Source organism: Lissotriton helveticus, chromosome 9, assembly GCF_964261635.1.
Source record: "Lissotriton helveticus chromosome 9, aLisHel1.1, whole genome shotgun sequence".
Lineage (NCBI taxonomy): Eukaryota > Metazoa > Chordata > Amphibia > Caudata > Salamandridae > Lissotriton > Lissotriton helveticus.
The window spans coordinates 9,309,531-9,327,697 of NC_136070.1; the positions used below are offsets into that span (position 1 = coordinate 9,309,531).

At 47.5% G+C, this 18,167-nt stretch overlaps 1 long non-coding RNA gene across 4 annotated transcripts in view; it reads left to right on the plus strand.

The window, feature by feature from the left end:
- Positions 1 to 4,749: 4,749 nt before the first annotated feature.
- LOC144780854 (uncharacterized) overlaps positions 4,750 to 18,167 on the plus strand; it is a 502,533-nt gene continuing 489,115 nt past the window's right edge. For all 4 annotated transcript variants that reach the window (XR_013600811.1, XR_013600812.1, XR_013600810.1 and 1 more), the window contains exon 1: positions 4,750 to 4,926. This is a non-coding gene — a long non-coding RNA (uncharacterized LOC144780854). The remainder of the gene's footprint in view (positions 4,927 to 18,167) is intronic.

Below are 18,167 nucleotides of genomic sequence, written 5' to 3' on the forward strand. Positions count from 1 at the left end.
ATGAGACACAGTCAGCCCCTAGTCTATGACCGATGTGACCGGGAGATGTAAATACACTGGACTTTGTTATATTGCATCTATTACCGTAAATCTGCCTACCGTAGAACATCCCCGATTAAGAGGGAAAGAATAACGAGATCTCTCCAGTGTAAATTACATAGAGATACAGATCACGGTCCTAGTCGGCAGCCCGTTAAACAGTATTTATCCATACTCGATTGAAAATCTTGACTTAGCGAGCCCAGCTTACCTAACTGTGATTTTCTTCTTCCATCTATAGCGTGTTCATAACCACCGGCGGACCCTACTGGAATGAAACAGCCAGTTCGTTTGAGCAGGACACCCTTTATAACGCCTCGAACTTTAAGTAAAACCGCATCAATTTCACGAAATTCTAAAGCAGGAAGGATATGGCCCTGTAATACTAGGTACGTGGCCTTTATTTCTGCACCCAAAGACCATGTAGCCAAATCGTTAGGTCCTATGAGAGATATCCCCTCTCTTAGAAACTTTTTTTGCATGTTTTAGGTGGTGATATAGAATGACAACCTAACCCATATGATATTAGTCGAAACCCTTCAATACCTGATCGAGATAAGCTCTGGAGTAACCACCTTTGATGGACTGATATAAATGTGAATGCCATTTTACCTATATTCAGTAAGTAGATTCATGGTGACTTTATAGCACTACCTGAACCCCCACTATCCTATTAAATGTAGTGGATTTCTATATTAAACAGGGAGTTCCTCCACTTTAATTATGGTCCTTTAGATATTCATCCCCTAGAATGGCCCATCACATTGAATTGAAGAGAGATTAGGGAAACCCTGGGTTTCTATACTATCCTCCCTTGTCCCCCGTACCCGAGATATCCAAATAAAAGCGAAATCTGGTTTTCCCATATAGCTCACAATAAGTCCAGTGGAGGGTATATCCAAATACCATACAGGAAGCCTCTGATGACGCCCATATAAAAGGTGAATGTAATATATTAGATGATGGATGAATGCGTGCAGTGGAGAAGTGTGGCTCAGGGGTTAGAGGCAGCAGACCCGGAAGCTGAGATCGGTCCTGGACCAGGGTTCAATTCCCCGCCTCGGCGGGTCTTGGGCTAAAAATTCCACGGACTCGATAATTCTCGCCCCGGTGCCTACTCGACTCACGGGTTCACACTCTGCGACTCTGGGCAATAGCTTGCTTAATCTCCACTACGGCCCCTCGCGGCGGGATGCCTGGCTTTCACCTTGTGGATACCCTGCCGGGGTTATCTCACAGGGGAATACCAGGACGGGTTCCCTAAGCAAGCGCCGTGAGACCCCTTTGCGGGGGTGATACGTGCGCTATATAAGTAACCACGTTTACGTTTTTTACGTTTGCATGAGTGAATGTGAAGATATCCACCCTAACCCTGATCTAACCTGGTAGATCGTTGTCTTCCCCATCCTTGGGAAGCCCTATATTTTGGGAGTGACGCCTGCTACATCAGAGCCTTGACTAAAGTGAGGAATAAAGTATAAAGATATAAGTGCATTGTTTAAATTTGAATATAAATATGTATGGTAACCCAACGAATATCTGAACATTATAATGAACAAGTGTTTTTTATCCACAGCGTGTCTGTTTCCCCTCCCTGTTTGTATACACCCCTGCCCTGCAGAAGGTGTGGCCTACTGTGGCACCTAACACCGAAACGCGCGTCGGCGTGAACTTTTTGGACAGCAGCAACTTAGTCCTTGTGGACTATATACCTCCATCTGCCCTGCGTCCACAATTGGCACCCCTGTTCAAACTACTATTATTCTACTCTATGGCAGTCGGGGGTTTCCCCTTGTATGTCACCGTATGAATGAATGAGAAAGTGAATGAGTTAGTGAGCGCCGGATTGTGTGTGAGTTACCCCTGTGTATACGGGAGTGTGAGGAACGCTTGCATGTATTTTATCAATTTTCTCTATATATTCATGTGTTGTTTTTTGTTTTATCAGTTTTGAAAAATGTATTTATATGAAATGTGCTTCACTAAAACAATTAACTTAAAAAAAAAACACTAAAAAAAGTAATAAAAGGATAATATATCCAAAACATTAGCTAAGTCTATGGCTCAGATGGTTTGTTGATGTCACCCAATATATAATCCTGTGGATCCCTATGTGGGACCTTTTGTCAGGTCTCACCGAATTGCTACTGTTTGCTCTTCCAAGCAGCGATATAGTACTCGAGCCATTCTAAAACCCAATCGGGTTAATGTTTGGTATCCTTGCCCTCTGTAAGATGATCCTTGGTTTCCTTGTAAATATTGCCAATTATCAGTAGCCTTAACTCCCCTTGACTTTACCCATTTATTTATACTTGTCAATATACTAGGTAGCTTGCCCTTATTTCGTTAGAGTAGTTGTAGACCTTCTCTCAAGATGGCCGCTGCGGCGGCCGTATGTGGTTCTAGAGCGCTTTAGCGGTCTAGTGTATGTGGAGGTAGCGCGAGTTTGAAACTACGCACTTCAACGACGGAATTCATGAAGCCACAGCTGAAGGCCGTCGCTCCGCGTCAAGTTTTCCTGACGGGAGTTGCGGAACTCAATTTCTTGGTTCTTGGTTCAGAGGTTCACGGAACTGAGAGCCGTCTGTTGTCCAAAGTCTCTTCCAGAGTTAACAGTCGACGGCGGAGTCGAGTCTACGGCCTACGGAGTTCAGAAGATTCTTGTTTCGAGACTGTCCATCGAGGAACGTCTAAAGTATACCTACAGGAAGGTAGACAGTAAGACTGCACGTTTTCCAGGAATATTGCAGCGTTGAGTTAACCTTCCTTCCTCTTGCGCTTCTCCTATCTTTCCCTTCCCCCTGTACCTACCTAGTTCCTTTTTGCGCGCTTCAAGAGGATAAAGAACTACTGAGACTGACTAAAAGTTTGATTCAATGCAGCGATATTCATAACAGAACTCCCATTACCACATATGAGCAGAAACCTTTCAGGTATTTAGAATTCTCCTTAGCATTAACTCACAGTATCAAAGTAATAGAATCAGAGGGTAATGTTAGTTCTCTTTAAACCACAGAAAGAAGGTTCCTGCAGAAATATCTCCATATCATGAAGAGTTGCAATTGCCTTGAAGCCCACTGGTAGGAACAGTTCTTTACTTACAATAGAGTCGAGTAAGAATAGGTGGGTAGTTGTTTATTCCTTCCTTCTGTGCATTAGGTACTCCTTTGGACGGTCAGCAGAAGTCAGCCGCAGTCCAACAGGCAGTGCAGGTGGCAGTGAATACAAGGTGTCTCTTCTTTCTCTTCCACTTCCCCTTTCCCTCCGGCTGGTGTACTTTGCTCTTGCAGCGGAGACACTGGTTGGTGGGCGATTGGAATTAGCTTCGTTACTGCCCCTGTGAAGAGTTTGGAGCCTTCTGACACCTTTGATATCTATTTTTGGCAGGGTGTGCTGTTTTCTATTTTGTTGTAGTTTTCCCCCAATCTTCCTGCCTACATCCAAAAATCCCCCGGGGGAACCCCCTTTTATTATATATAGGATGCATAAATACCTACGAGCAAGCACGGACACTAAGGTCCTAAAACCACTTAACTAATTGGGGCACTTAGCTCCCACAATAACCACGTAATAGGGAACGATATTCCCCATGTTCCATAACCGGGCATTTACATGGGTCAACTCTCATACACCATACAAGTAATGAGTGACTTAAACAACTTGTCAGTCATCTCATGAACAGTAGAATACACAACTATAGATAAAAACAAAAATATTGAGTGACTTAAAACCAAACACTCATCTCATATACAACCATGAAATAATTGGTGACATAGAACTGAACAGTCATCTCATGTAACAATCTACAAGTAATGCTACAACATCTTACATCCTAATGCTAGATAATGTCTCCCAAATCCACACATGGCTGTATACCTTACACACCACAATTAGTGAAATGCCCCAAATAGACTATTGAGCAAATGACAAACCCTAGCAATAAGTCAAAAGAACATATGCTGCTGTAAAAACAAGAAAAAAACCACAATATTTTCTCATTTTTCCAAAAATTAAAGACATCAGGAACCAGAGGGTCTGCAGCCTCGAATGAACAGGAAACGCCTCACCAGCCTCTCCACACGAGGGGCCCCAGCAGCTCTTCACTGGACCCCCACCAGCCTCTCCACACGAGGGGCCCCAGCAGCTCTTCACTGGGCCCCCTTCAGGCCTCAGCAGCCTCTCCACACGAGGGGCCCCAGCAGCTCTTCACTGGACCCCCACCAGCCTCTCCACACGAGGGGCCCCAGGCAGCAGCTCTTCATTGACCCCCTTGAGGCCTGAGAGGTGTCTCCCTCGCCCTGTTCATTCTGTCAAACTTCACAGAGACCTCGACTGGTGACTCTTTGTGTTTCTTGTCAAGGAGCAATGACGCCAAATGGGCACCAGATGGCGGTGTTGAATCACTCCAAGCCAAAACCACGGAGTGTGAAAGTCAAAACACGACGTCGGAGACAGCAGCCGGGGCCTCTCCTCAGCCGGGGCCTCTCCTCAGCAGCCGGGGCCTCTCCTCAGCAGCCGGGGCCTCTCCTCAGCAGCCGAGGCCTCTCCTCAGCAGCCGGGGCCTCTCCTCAGCCGGGGCCTCTCCTCAGCAGCCGGGGCCTCTCCTCAGCAGCCGGGGCCTCTCCTCAGCAGCCGGGCGCGACGGAGACGGCATCACGCTGACGGCACGCACACCAAGAGCGCGCCGGGTGGCTCCAGGCACGCGCGTGCAGCAAAGCACGGAAGCAGCAGAGCCGAAGGCGAGGCGAAGGCAGGGCTCGCGCCGGCAACCGTTGCAGGAAGGTGACAGTTGACATTTCAATTTAAAAACAAGAGGCGCCAAAAGTTAGACACCTTCAGAACTCATTCCCTCCCTCTCAGACCCCACCAGGAAGTTCTTTACTCATTGTAAGTTTGTCACAAACATTTATATTTTTGTTTGTACATCCTGTGCTTGCTGCGTTTGATATGGCGTTCCTTTTGCCTGCGTTGTTTTAATTCTATGGCCTGCTATTGTTCGCCAGGAAGTTCCTTAGTCAATGTATAATTAGTCATATTTATTCTTATTTTTGCTTGCACAGTCTCTTCATGCTGTGCTTGAGATTGTTTGCCTTTTGGCTGCGTCGCTCCGATTCTATGGCCTGCTATTTCTGTTTGTTTTATTCCTGCAACAGTTCTCTCATGTAACGTGACTGGTTCTATTGTACAGCGCTCTGACACCTTCGGGTAAAGTCCGCGTTTTATAAAAATGCATTAAATAAAATAAAATAAATACAAAAACTCCTCACCTACAATCGATCAGAGCAGGGAAACCCTCGCCTCATCGTAGATCAGATAAACGTCGATGAAAGCGCACGCGCTGGCCACAGGCTCTCACCTCGACACCGCGGCTCCTCAGATTACGTCAGCCGTTCTATGCTCCCGCCATCAAAGGCCTCTCTCCTCTCAGCTCCTCTCTGCCACACCGCACTTCTTTCTACTGCTCGAAGCTCCACTCCTCAGCACAGCTCCAGTTCAAACACGAGCAGGCAGCATAGAATGGCACACTTCTCTATTCATAACGCCAGTAAAGATGACTTCACCTAGAACATGTATGCTTAATCTGGCACTCTTAGGGCGACCGATTACGGGGTCACTGCTGGGGTTTAGTAGTGCCAAATAGAGTAAAAACAATAGCATTTTACCTTGTCTTCTAAGTCCTCGGTTTCTGTTCTGTTACCTTCATTTTTCTTTTCATTAAGTTGAAATTATTTTCTCCTTGTAGGTTCCTTAGTTCTCTTGTAGATAGGCTCTTTTCTGCACGCTATAGGTTCTCCAAAATGTCGCCAAAATGTTGTAAATAATAGTGACGTAGTCCTTGTAGTTCCTTTATTCAAATAAGATGGTAAGTTAAGAAGATGAAAGGGAAACCCCATCAGGAGCAGCCTCCTGCCACTCAGCCCTCCATACATCCGACAGTCTCACACACTCAACATTCTAACAGGCACTCACGTCATACATTCTAGGCTGAGCAGCAGGAATAAGTATAACAGGTTTATTTTCCAAGAACTCGTTACGTGAGAGTGTGGACTAATGTGGATGAAAGATCATGCCTCTATAAGGACTGCATGATTCATACCTAAATAAGGACTGAATAATCTATGCCTAAATATGGCAACGTGAGTTATGCCTATATGAGGGCATGTTTCTCTAAAGCCTATATTGGCACACTCCTCTTCCGGATGGATGACATTACTAAGTGCTAACTACTAAAATAAGTACTGCCATTAAAATTTTCATGTAAAAACCTTTAAAAATAATTCTGAAACCATTCTGAAAGTGTTCTAAATGGTGCAAGTTCTAGAACTGTTAAGGAAATGTTCAATGCAGTTCATTTCATAAGAATTGTTCTACTGCAAGCAGAGAGAATGCCATGTCTTTTCAAAAAGGAAAAAGTGTCAGTTTAGGAATCTGCTTGTTTGTTTGTTTTGAAAATATGGAAGACAAATTCTTTTTCCCAGCACACTTCAAGACAATTCAAGATTAAGTGTCCTGGCTGGGTGTGAAAATAATATCAATCTCTGCAGCTGCCGGGGACGGTTGTAACACCTCGTTCAGTAGATCTATTGCACAAAGATGGCATTCATTACTTTCAGCATCAGGTGCTTCAGCAAGTTGTGCGCTCGTTGTAACCTGTGTGCCTGTGGATCCATCTCGTAGCTCAGCAGGGACAAACGGCACCTGTGAAGATTCAAGGAATGCCATCATGAGTATTGGAAGCCGCTGGGGACAACACAGAGCATGGGCCGTTACCGGGTCCAGCAAAGTATCAATGTCCTTTGGGGTGACCGATGGAAGTGTCAGACAGATGTCCAGCACGCATTCTTCACTGCAAAACAGGCATCATAGAACAGGTAAGATGCAGTCTTGCCAGACTGGTCTGAATGTTAGGAACCAAGATTTATTACAGTCCCGTAGACGAGGCACGCCTAGGAGGTGCACCATGCGCTCACGGCACTTCCGCTCCAGGAAAGCTTTCTCTATGTTGCTGGGAGTGATGCCGGTTGAGGGGCTGTCTGTAGCGTAGCAGCAGGAACAAGTGCAAGAATTAGGGGCAGACCCCCAAACACAGAGTGCACAAAATTTGGAATGATTCCGAGGACTGCCTGGAAGGTGTTTAACAGTCCTGAACCTATGGCCTTAAATACATGTACAATCCTGCTCGTATCAGACATGTTAAAGATAGGACCCATCATTTCTGCGAAATGTATGGGGCAGTTTGTATGTATCAGAGCCTGTATCTCAGCCGAGGTCCTTGCAACTTGAAGTTCATACATTTCTCGGGCAGATCGTAAGGGCACTCTCTGTTGTAGAAGCATGGCTTTCATTCTGCTAAGAGTATCAAAACGTATGACAGAAACGTTCAGTGAAGGCCAAAAAGGCACCTCACTGACTGTGTGTGTTTTGGGGAAACAATACTTGCATACAGCAAGTAACCCTGGCGTTGACCATCACAAGATATGGGATGCCTGGTAGCATCCCACAGCAACCTTGATTATTCAACATGAGGTAACTCCCATTCAAGAGTAGGCCGAATGTCGGATTAATCACTGCTGCCGGGGTGCCTTTCATATGGCAGGACAAGTTTGCCACAGAACCATTACAAAAGGCCTCGTGTAAAGAAATGTCCTGACATATAAGTGAACCGCTCATTGCATTTTCACAGTTTGTATAGCTTAGAAACACTTCACGGTTCCCACTCCTACATCTAAATTTGTAAAGTATTCCCTGTCTATCTTTTCATATTTGGCTGCCTGCTTTTGTTCATAGCAATACTGAAATTGGAAAGTTGTGACCAGCAGACTAATATGGCAGACTAATATGGCCATGAATAAGCATTTCTGTAGCTGATGATTCTGCTACCGTGAATGGTAATTTCTCCAATCTTTCAATGCGCAGCATCGTATACTTCGTTCCCCTTTGTGCCATTTCGATCTGTTCATCTGTGAGATTGTATTCAGAGAACACAGACGACGTGTTGATAAAACACCAAGGCACATAGCCTGCACACAATGATTGCAGTGTCCAGACAAATAACATTACTGAACGTAATTGGGACTGGCCGTGTAGTAACATGGCTAAATGCTGTTCTAGTACGTCAATACCAGAGGATACGATGTTGCCCAGTGAACAGATCCTAGATGATAAAGTTGTTAAACCATTGTCGACCACAGCAAAAGATTTTTCTAAGTTAATACTGTCTAATTCTCGTATTCTCTCTGCGGCCTCTGCCGTTGTTACTTTTCACATTTCATTATAGGCAGCCTAAATGCCGGCATATATGAAATGTTTTTGACGCGGTTTTCTTGGACTTATCAAGAAATCCCTAAGGTCTGCGTCTTCTTTGAGCACAGATAAGTGTTGTTTCACCTGGTCTAGTGTGGATGTCTGTAGCCAATCAAGGCGTAATTTCCCAACACTATAGGTTGTCACTAGTCCCAGGTGTTGTCTCTGGATGTAACGTGGGTCTGCCCTGTGGATGGTAAACCCTTGTGTTTTGTTCAGGAATCTTTATTCACAGATGTTAGTGTCTGTGGGCCAGATTAACCATTTTTCCCAATTGGTGTCTGATCTATTGTACTGTAGTATGTTATCTATGGTAACTGCCCCTGTGATGTACTATTACCCTTGGTATTTGCAGGTGTTGGTACACGAGGTGTGTTCATGTCTTTGATCTTCGCTAGTGCAAGGCAAGATGTTTGTTTTACACGGTGTCATTCAAAAACATTATCTGCTGTGGGATGAGGCAAGCTCTAAATAAGGCTTCAATCCCCTGTACTTGCCAGTCTCTAGTACCCCAGACCGATTTTGTGTCTATAGTGTCCTTCCTTAAAGTCAAACCCTTGTCTAGACAGCTGGGCAATAAAGGCTGCAGAATAGATCTGTTTGGTGTTAGTTAACATATTTGTCTGTGCTGTTTTGTTTGCATTCCTATAATAAGAAGCTGCATCAGATATATTGAACCCTGAAAAATATGGAAACTTCTTTGTAAATGTTTTTGAACTGACCTTTGGTGGTGTAGGACAAAGTTCCCATTGATTATATATAAGCACATTTCTAGGCATTGCAGATATGTGCAAAAAATGATGACCATAAATCTGATAACTGTACATTTGTTCATAATCTGATGAACCTTCCAAGTTTTCACTGTTTGAAAATGCAGCGGATTTTTCTAAATCAGACCTCATTTTACTGGCAGTTTCAAAGTCCCAATCATGTTAAAAGGTACTGGAGGTAATGATATCACTTAATTATACGCTCATGACTGCGGGCTGTTATCCGGCTACTGACCGTGACGTCCCCACTATTGCTCTACAAAAAATAAAAACCTCACAGACCTATTTGCCCGATGCGCTATGTGGTTTGCTAAATTTTGAATGCTACACACGATGCGTATTACGCCGCCGGACCTCCGGGTTGTCGGCCAGACGGCTGTGTTCACCAGATACTGTTATGTATGGTTCTTGATTTACGCGGCTGGCCCGAGGGGTTGTAAGCTGTAAGCTGTGTACGATGCGTTTGGTACAATAAAGGTCTTTAAAAAAATTATATCACTTAATGAAATCTTAAACAAGTGTGGAATTTTTAAAAGCTCTGTCTGTAGGACCAAATATATCGAATCAACGGTGTCCCATACTATACCATCAGGTACAGGAACTGCTGTGATGTTCACTGCAGACAAGTCTCTTTCTTCACAGTGTGATGATTTGTGAGGTTTTAAAATTAAGTTCACATTTTTACTTGTAGAGTCTTGATGAATGAATCTACCATTTATTTACAAGTGTTGGACTTGACCCTTCCGGCAGGCTCACCTCTGAACTTTTTGCTTTTAATTGTGACCTGGTGTTAGTGATATTTGGCTTCTGCGCACTTTACCACTGTGGCCCAGGGTAAAGTGCATGTGGTAAGGTTGGCCTGCCCTCCCATAGGAATGCATGGGGAATGTATGTGTCCCTGGTAGTTCCTGATGCGTGGGGAGTGCAGAGGCGAGTTTGGTATGTGCGGACTCGTGTGATTAAATGCTGCACGATGATGTGTGCGGCGTTAATGTGTCTAGTGTGGAAGTGCCACTTCTAGAAGTTGGCATGTCTGTGTAATAAAGGTGAATTCTCTGTCTGGCTTGTGATTGGCTGGAGCAGGCTGGTGTGCCTGGCTCCATGAATCAGGATGGGTCTGCCCCGGTGGTGAGTGGAGAGATCTGCATATTGATTTGAGGGAGGGGTGCACCTGGGACCTGAATAGGGCTGGGCTTTCCCTACACAATGCTGGCTCTGCCCCCTGTGGTGCGACTGATGACCCTAGCCTGACTAGTGAATGGAGAGAGGGGCTGAGCAAAACAGAGTGCTCCAAAACCAGCTGCGTCTGGTTTTTCCCTTAACCCTGCAGCCTAGACAAAGGATTTAGGTGTATAAAAAGGGTCTGTGACCCCGTGCAAAATGTTTTCTACCTGATCCTAACTTGGAGGGGGCCTGCTGCTGCTGGGCGCCAGGAGGACCACCACTGGGGACTGCCTCCCTGCCTGGAGGACCCTGTGAGCTGGCCCTTGGGCCCAGCCTTGCCCCCCTGCCTTCTTCCTCCCTTTTTGGATTTTGTCCCTGGACCTTTGGGACTCTTGTGGCCTGCCAGCGCCAGGAGAGTGCTGCCCCCCCCCTCATAAAATAGCGCGTTGTGCTGCTGGTGCGGTGATCCCTTTTAAGAGGGATTCCCCGGCGTGGGGATCCCCTCCTTTTTTTTTTTCTTCTTCATTCCAGAGCAGGTGCCCACCCTGCAGAATTGCCGCATATTTACACTTTATATTTGACCCCCTGACGGGTGCCCCCACCTGCCAGGGACTCGTGCCTTTTAACGGGTGCCCACCCCGTTTTATTTATTTATTTTACGGGAGCCCACCCCGTATTGAGGATGAGAAAATCACCGCCACAGCCCGAGTCGTGATACATCCTTTCCCCGGGCCGCTGCCCAGCGCGACCCGGAAGTGCTACACCCGAAAACCGGAAGCTGATGGGAGCCCACCCCGCGCTCCGGTGCGAGCAAGAAGAGAAATGAGGACGCCAGCGCCTGCTCGAGCAGGGCTCCCCTGAGGAACGGGAGAGCCCCGCCTGGCACATGGTCAGCGCTGCCGGGAATCACCGGCAGAAGTCAGCCCGCACACAGCAGTGACGCCGCCGCCGCAGACACCGCAGGAGCCCCGAGGAGCGGGAGCTCCCATGCAGCGACCAACCGGTGAGTGAGGCCCGAGCCTCTCCCGCATTTCTGGGCGGCCCCGTGGGGCAGCGGGTCGCCATAACACTCCCCAGGGCATTTCTGTTTTAGAGCCCACGAGGTTCCACCTGCAAGGGGGCATTTTGGTATTGCGAGTCCCCCGAGCGGGACTCCAACGTATGTGGCGGCATTGTTGTTCGAGCCCAAGAGGCTCCACTAGTTTGAGGGCATTTCTGAGGGTAGTGTGGTAAATAAATAATTAAATACCTGTTCTATTTTTGACTAGATATACAATAACAGATAGCTCAATAAATAAGAGTCAAGATTCGAGGTAGCTGGAGTTTGCAGGTTTTAATCAGGCATAAAGGACAGGAACAGGACAACCTGCATGGGAATGGGATGGCAGGGCCCGGCAGCTGCCGGGGCAGGATCTGGGATGAGCGCGCTAACTTTTAATAACAGTGCACAAGTATATATAGTTAAACAAAATACATAGCATTCAATACAGTAGGCGTAGCAGTGGGCGGGGTTCGTAGCAGTCGAGAAAGATAAGGCATAAAGTGGGTGTAACAAGAGGCGTGAACAGGGCGTATACATAGACATGTGATGCAAACGTAACAGAAGATGTCATAAATGGGGCGGAAACATGGAGGGGGCTACCTAAGGAGCCGGGTCCTCTAACCTAGTGGTGCGCGCAAGCTGGCAATGACGTGTTACTAGGAGGAACTGGGGGCTATGACTTCTGCGCTAGAAGAGGAGACGAAAGTCTGGAGTGTCAGAGCGACATGTACCTAAACACTATCTAGTATCTGATGTTTAGAGAACATCTTGATAGAATCCAAAAGTTATCAGGGTAAAGGCTAACAGACTCTAAGACTGGTGCATGCATCATTCTATATGTAGTGCGTGTTGAGGAATATTAAATGACCATTAATACAGTATTTCTCTTACATGGAGACGTAAAGGCTAGACGATGACTGAAACTATTGATGCGATTCAGTAGCTTTAGGAATGCAGAGAAGGAGGGCTGGACTGATAACTAGAATCATAACATACTCTTGGCAGACTGGCAGGCAGAGCCAGGCCGAGCCGGGCACTGTGAGGCAGGAAGTAAGTGAAGGGTCAGGGATACAGGTGGGGGCTGTATCGCTCCTCAGCGAGGGTTCAGGAGACAGGAGCTGAATCTGGTGTCCGGGCCCTTTTGAGGCCTAGAAACGGAGACTTTTCAATGAATTAACGTGCACACTGTAAAACGTGGCAACATAACTTTACATAGGCCTAATACTCGTAGCTTTAACGAGAACTGAAAACTGGCATACTAGAGATGGACACAACTAAAATTGCGTCTTTAATCGATCATAAGGGAATACATATGCATATTAATCATGCACATATAACATAAGATGGGGAACACGTAGGGACACAGAACATGGCAAAATTTACTTTTCCACAGTAGAGCGGCCCCGGTTGGCAGCGGGCCGCTCCTCAAGTGGGCAGCATTTTCATCGAGCCCACGAGGCTCGAAGGGGGCATTTTATTTCTAGAGCCCAAGAAGCTCCTGAGGGCCCAGTTGCTGATTCATAGAGCCCACGAGGCTAGCATACTAATAGTTATAACTAAATCCAGCCAGAAAAGAAAGAAAAATATTCCGGATATTAGCCACAGTTCAGTCTATCGTAAAACCAGCTAAGACTCTTTCAGAAAATGAAAAACGTCTTTTCCTTGCTGTTTGTCTGATTTTTTTAGCTGGTGTCGTTTCAGGTTCACTTGGATCCTCAGAAAATGTATCAAAGTCCATGAAATAGCCAGAAGCAGTTCAATCAATTGTTGGGATTGCATCAGGATTTGTAGAAATTGCTGCGTTTTCTTGTTCACGTTGAACTTGTTGATTACTGGTTACCTTGATGTAGACTGGTGTATCTGGTCGAATTGTTACTTGAGTTTCAAGAGGGATGAGTTCCATTACATTATTGCATGGTCCTTCATTTCGCACTGGTGACTCCTCGAATGTTATGCGTCTTTCAGTTTGAACCTCTTGGATAGTAGCGAGAGGAGGGCATCTGCTACTAGGGCGGAGACCACAAGGCCTACTATTGAGTATTGGGTGACCCTGTGGAGAAACGCTGACCGCCATTCCCGCCATTCCCGCAAATCAAGCAAGCAAGCTCCTCCAAGCTCCTCCGCAGCACGTCTCCCCGCAACGCCACACACAGAGCACCACGCCAGATAAGGAGACAAGGAGACTGGGAAGTGTGGCGGGGGTGCTATGGCGAACGGCGAGCGGCGAACAGCTTCAGCTCAGCTTTTCCCCTAGCGGAGACCTCGGCTGCAGGCTTGGCTGGGCTCCTGCCGCGGCTCGACTCCGGCAGCGGTACGGCTGTGGCAGCAGCTCGGCTCCGGCTCCGGTTACCAACTTCAGCAGTGGGCAACTGGCCGGGGGTTGCAGGGGATTCTTGCGACAGATCCTAGGGGAGTGCCCGGTCGAGGGGGTCAGTCGAGAGCGGGCCGCTATGGACACGGTTACCAGGAGCCTCGGTGGTTCGTGAACTAACCACCGCTCCCCTAAGACTCCCCTAAGACTCGAACCTGAACCTGCTGGTCTGCTGGTGCTGCGGTCGGACGAGCAGGAGGAGCTGAGCAGTGAACCAGGAGCAGAGAAGCGTGGACCGCGGACCGCAGAGCACCGAGAGGAGCACTGGGGCTGCAGAAGGAGGAGCATTGGAGGGGAACTAGAGCGGAGCGGAAGTGCAGAGGAGGAGAGGCACTCCACGGGCGCAGTGTGCAGAGAGCCGAGACCCCCTGGTGTGTGTGGGTGCAGGCTACTGAGCAGGCAGCTGAGCAGGCAGCTGAGGTGAGCCACTTTACAACTTTGCCTTCACTTCCCTCTCTTGCCACCTCCCCTCCCCCAGACGCTCTACTTACTCCATTACCTGCCACACGGTCAACTCCGTGCATCAAGACCTAAGACCTGTGAATTCTGCGCCTACAAAGTCGGACAGAGCGCAGCTTAAAGACTAAAGACTAAAGCCCAAAAAAACAGCTGTCACGCCAACCAATCAGACGCGAACCGCCCAGACGCCATTCGCCACTCGCCTAGCAGCGAGCGGTGTGCCAAGGGCGGGCAGTGAGAGTCTCATCAGTTAGCCCGAGGTCCCCGGTCGCGCCCCCCCCCCTCCTGCAGGGGGAGCCCGCAGATCCCGGTGTCGTTGGAGGGGTGAGAAGCTTGCTCCGCCTAGCCCCCCCACTTAAGTCGCGGGCATTGTCTCCAGTCAAATTTGGTGAGACAATCAAACTTTGAAAATAATGAGGACCAGAAATTCGAACCTGATACAACTACAGGAGAAGCCCCACCCCCACAGATCAGCCAGGAGACAGAGGCGAAGCTATTCTATCCCCCAGGAATAGGGGGCTCTTATCTAGGGTCAGGGCTCAGAGATGGGGATCAAACAGGAGCAGCCGGAGCAACTGGAGCAACACCGACGTCACCGGAATTCCCAGTGGAATTTCCAGCTCCGATATTAGCAGCCCCACCAGGGATGATCCACAGTCCACCCAAGTCAACAGCCCACAAGTCTTGCCTCAGTGCAAAATAAACACCTACCGGGCCAGCAGGAAACAGAGACATAAGAGACTTTTTGAGTCCCAAAGTACCCATACCAGCTGAACCTCGCCCGACTTCGATCAACTCATCCACTATTAAGGCAACGGAGGACAGGCAGACTCCAAGCCCTACAGCTCCCCGGGTATTCGGCATTCCTCTCTCGCCAAAAATAATCACTCTTTATGCGGAACATCTCTCAAACCTGTGATACCAAATGTGGTTCCACCTGGCCCCCAGTTCCGATCCATCAATGCCTAGAGAACTCTCAGTTGAGTCCCACTCCAAATGGAGTGACTATGCCCGACGTGCCTAATAGCATCCATGTTGACAATGAAGGAAGAACACCAATATCATCTGGCATTTCACAAACCCAGTCCCTGAACTTGTCAAGATCAAGTGCTTTGGAACACGATAAAATGGCCCAGTCTCCAACTTCTGCGAGCAGAGGCGCGGACAAGGGGGAGAAGTCCCCATTGATCACAAACCACCTATCGCTGATTAACGAGGCCCTCATTTCAATGACAGGTGCAGCATTAATGCGCGCGGATAAGCTTGACGCCCAAATTAACATCTTACAAATTGTAGCAGGTTTGATCTCCGGGATAGACTCTAAATTGGACCACCTGAACTCTCTGATTCGCAGAGCACAGGACAGCGCACACTTAAAGCCAGAGTCATGTGGCTGCAGCCCAATTCTGCATAGCCTAGAAAAATGACCAAACATCATGACCACATTAATCGAGGACCTTAAGTACAAAGCAAGTAAGAATCAGAACTTACCCGCACATGACACTGCCCAGGCATTTCCAAAAATATAAGGCATAACAAATCCTCAACCGTGTAGTATAGAAATTCTTGAAGGGGAGAAGATCGAAGGCCCGGCGCCTTCAGCGACGACCAACGCGAGCGGAACAAATGCCATCATGACTCAGGCAAACAATCAAGACTTTCATCACACCTTTAAACTGGCTAGCCCAGAACTTCAAAATCTATCCAGGAAAAACCAGAAAACTCAATAAGAAGAGTAAAAACAAATTACACGACACCAGTTCAATTCGGCAATGGCTACTGCCCGACAACCAGAGGGCCGGTTACATCGAGACTCAGAAAGCGACCTATCCGGCAGCCATAACTAAAACGACAGGAAAAATTGAGTCATCCGCGGAAGCCTTTCATACAACTAATTCGGCAATAGACCCGAGCATGCTGGCCCACCCTGCAGCTCCCCAGCTAGCTCTGGCATTGAAACCACAAAACCAAGTGCCCGACCCGCAAGGACAATGCGATGGGGAAGTAAATCAAGTCCCTCCAAGTGACCATGAGTCTCGCTTAACAAGTTACCAGCCCTCCGCTCACATAAAGACCACAATGAGCAGAGTGACCCAAGCGCCATCAGTCGCTAACAAATTAATAGCGACCAACGCAATGTCGGAAACTTCTCAGCGCTCATTCCAAGGCACTCTTGGCCTTAAACCCGACCAGCTCAAACATGGTAGAGGCACTGAAGAGACAACATATGCTATTGGAAAGCTGGGGCATAACAATAAAGCCTCAGCACGTACAAAAATACCCCTTAATCTTAAAAATGTACTACCCGCTCTTCAGTTCGGAAAACCAGGAACAGCTCACTGGGGGGAACACACGTTTGAAGGCTCTCCCTGATCATGCCCCACATGTGGCGTCCATTCTTCAGGGGTCCAAAGGCAGCACAAGCACAGACTTAACCAATGGAACTCCAAGTAAGATAACAACAAACCTGAGTCAAGGCAAACGCTTGTGCGTAACAAGGGGGTGCGCGAGTAAAGACTGGTCCTGGCTGCCGTTAGCATTAAACCCCAGCTCCTAACACGCACTGCATTGGAGAAATAGGTCGCTCCTCTCAACGCACGACTAATGGGCAAGTGAAATACACAAACCAAACCTTGACCACCAAGTGCTTGAAAATTATGACCTGGAATGTCGCAGGACGCTGTTACAAAATCATGCCGCAGTGACATTCCTGGAAGAGGCAGATATCATCTGCATACAAGAATCGGGGGCGACTAATCCACTCTCACTAAGAGGATATGCAGAATACGGCAAACCCGCAACAAAGACCCACATATTCGGAAGACCATCAGGGGGGATATGTGTCTACATCAAGCACTCGCTGGAATTAGAATTCAAGGAAATAAATAACCTGCCAAACATGCTCCAGGCGGGCATTTTGAAAGGCCCCCTTTCGACCAACGGAACTTCTTCTATCTTAGAGATTAACATTTACCATAACCCATACGGGTCTACAACCCACTGGCCCACGTTAATAAATCATCTAGAGGCCCTATTACTACAATTCCCGTCATTGGATTGCATCATTCTCGGTGACCTCAACATCCAAAATATAGGGGTCACACCCCCACAAAGTCATCAGTCCTGGGCTACCAATGCACTGAACGCCCTATTAATATCTTACAAACTGGCGACAGCGCATTCTGTCCATCTAAAGAACAGCCCAGGGGCCTTTGTTGCTCCCACGTACAACAATCAGACTACGATTGACTATATCATCTTAAGTGATAAACTGCAACCCTTGATGTCGGATTACTCAGTTCACCAGCGCAGCGACAGCGACCATGCCGCCTTAATAATTACACTGAACTTGACAACAAAAACACGCCATAGGCTACAATACATTGGGGCCACAAACGGTGAAGAACTGATAAAACTACCCAGAAGAATTAAATGGGGGCAGGCAGCAACCATCACGTTCAATAATTGGACAAACTCGTGGGCAGGCTGGCCACCGAGTGACCACACCAATGGCGCGATAGCAACATGGGATGGAATCACCAGGACCTTAGCGGTGATACTTCGAGGGGACACAGCAAGGGTAACCCGTTGGCACCCACCAACCACATTCGGATTCAACCGGGCAATTAAAGAAAGTGCCAAACATCTGAATATAAAACGAAAAGCGTTTCGGAAAAATGGCACAGCTTCAGATAAAAAACAGCTACAAGAGGCCGCAAAAAGCCATTCGAAGAAGGTGTGGGCCGCAAAACGCGAACATTGCGAAGGACAATGGCTGAAAATCTTTGACCTGCTGAGCCCCGGGAAATCGCAAGAGTTCTGGAACTATTTAAGAACTCTCGGACGAGGTACAAACCACAGAGAAAACTCCCTCGAGGCCTCTACCTGGGTTGCCCACTTAAAAACCCTATACGATGAAGATCAAGCCGCCCTTTACTTAAAGAATGCATCCACAGTAAGAGAAGAGCCAGATTCCATTGCCCACAAGAAGGCCCCACCTGGAAAACTGCTAGTGTCC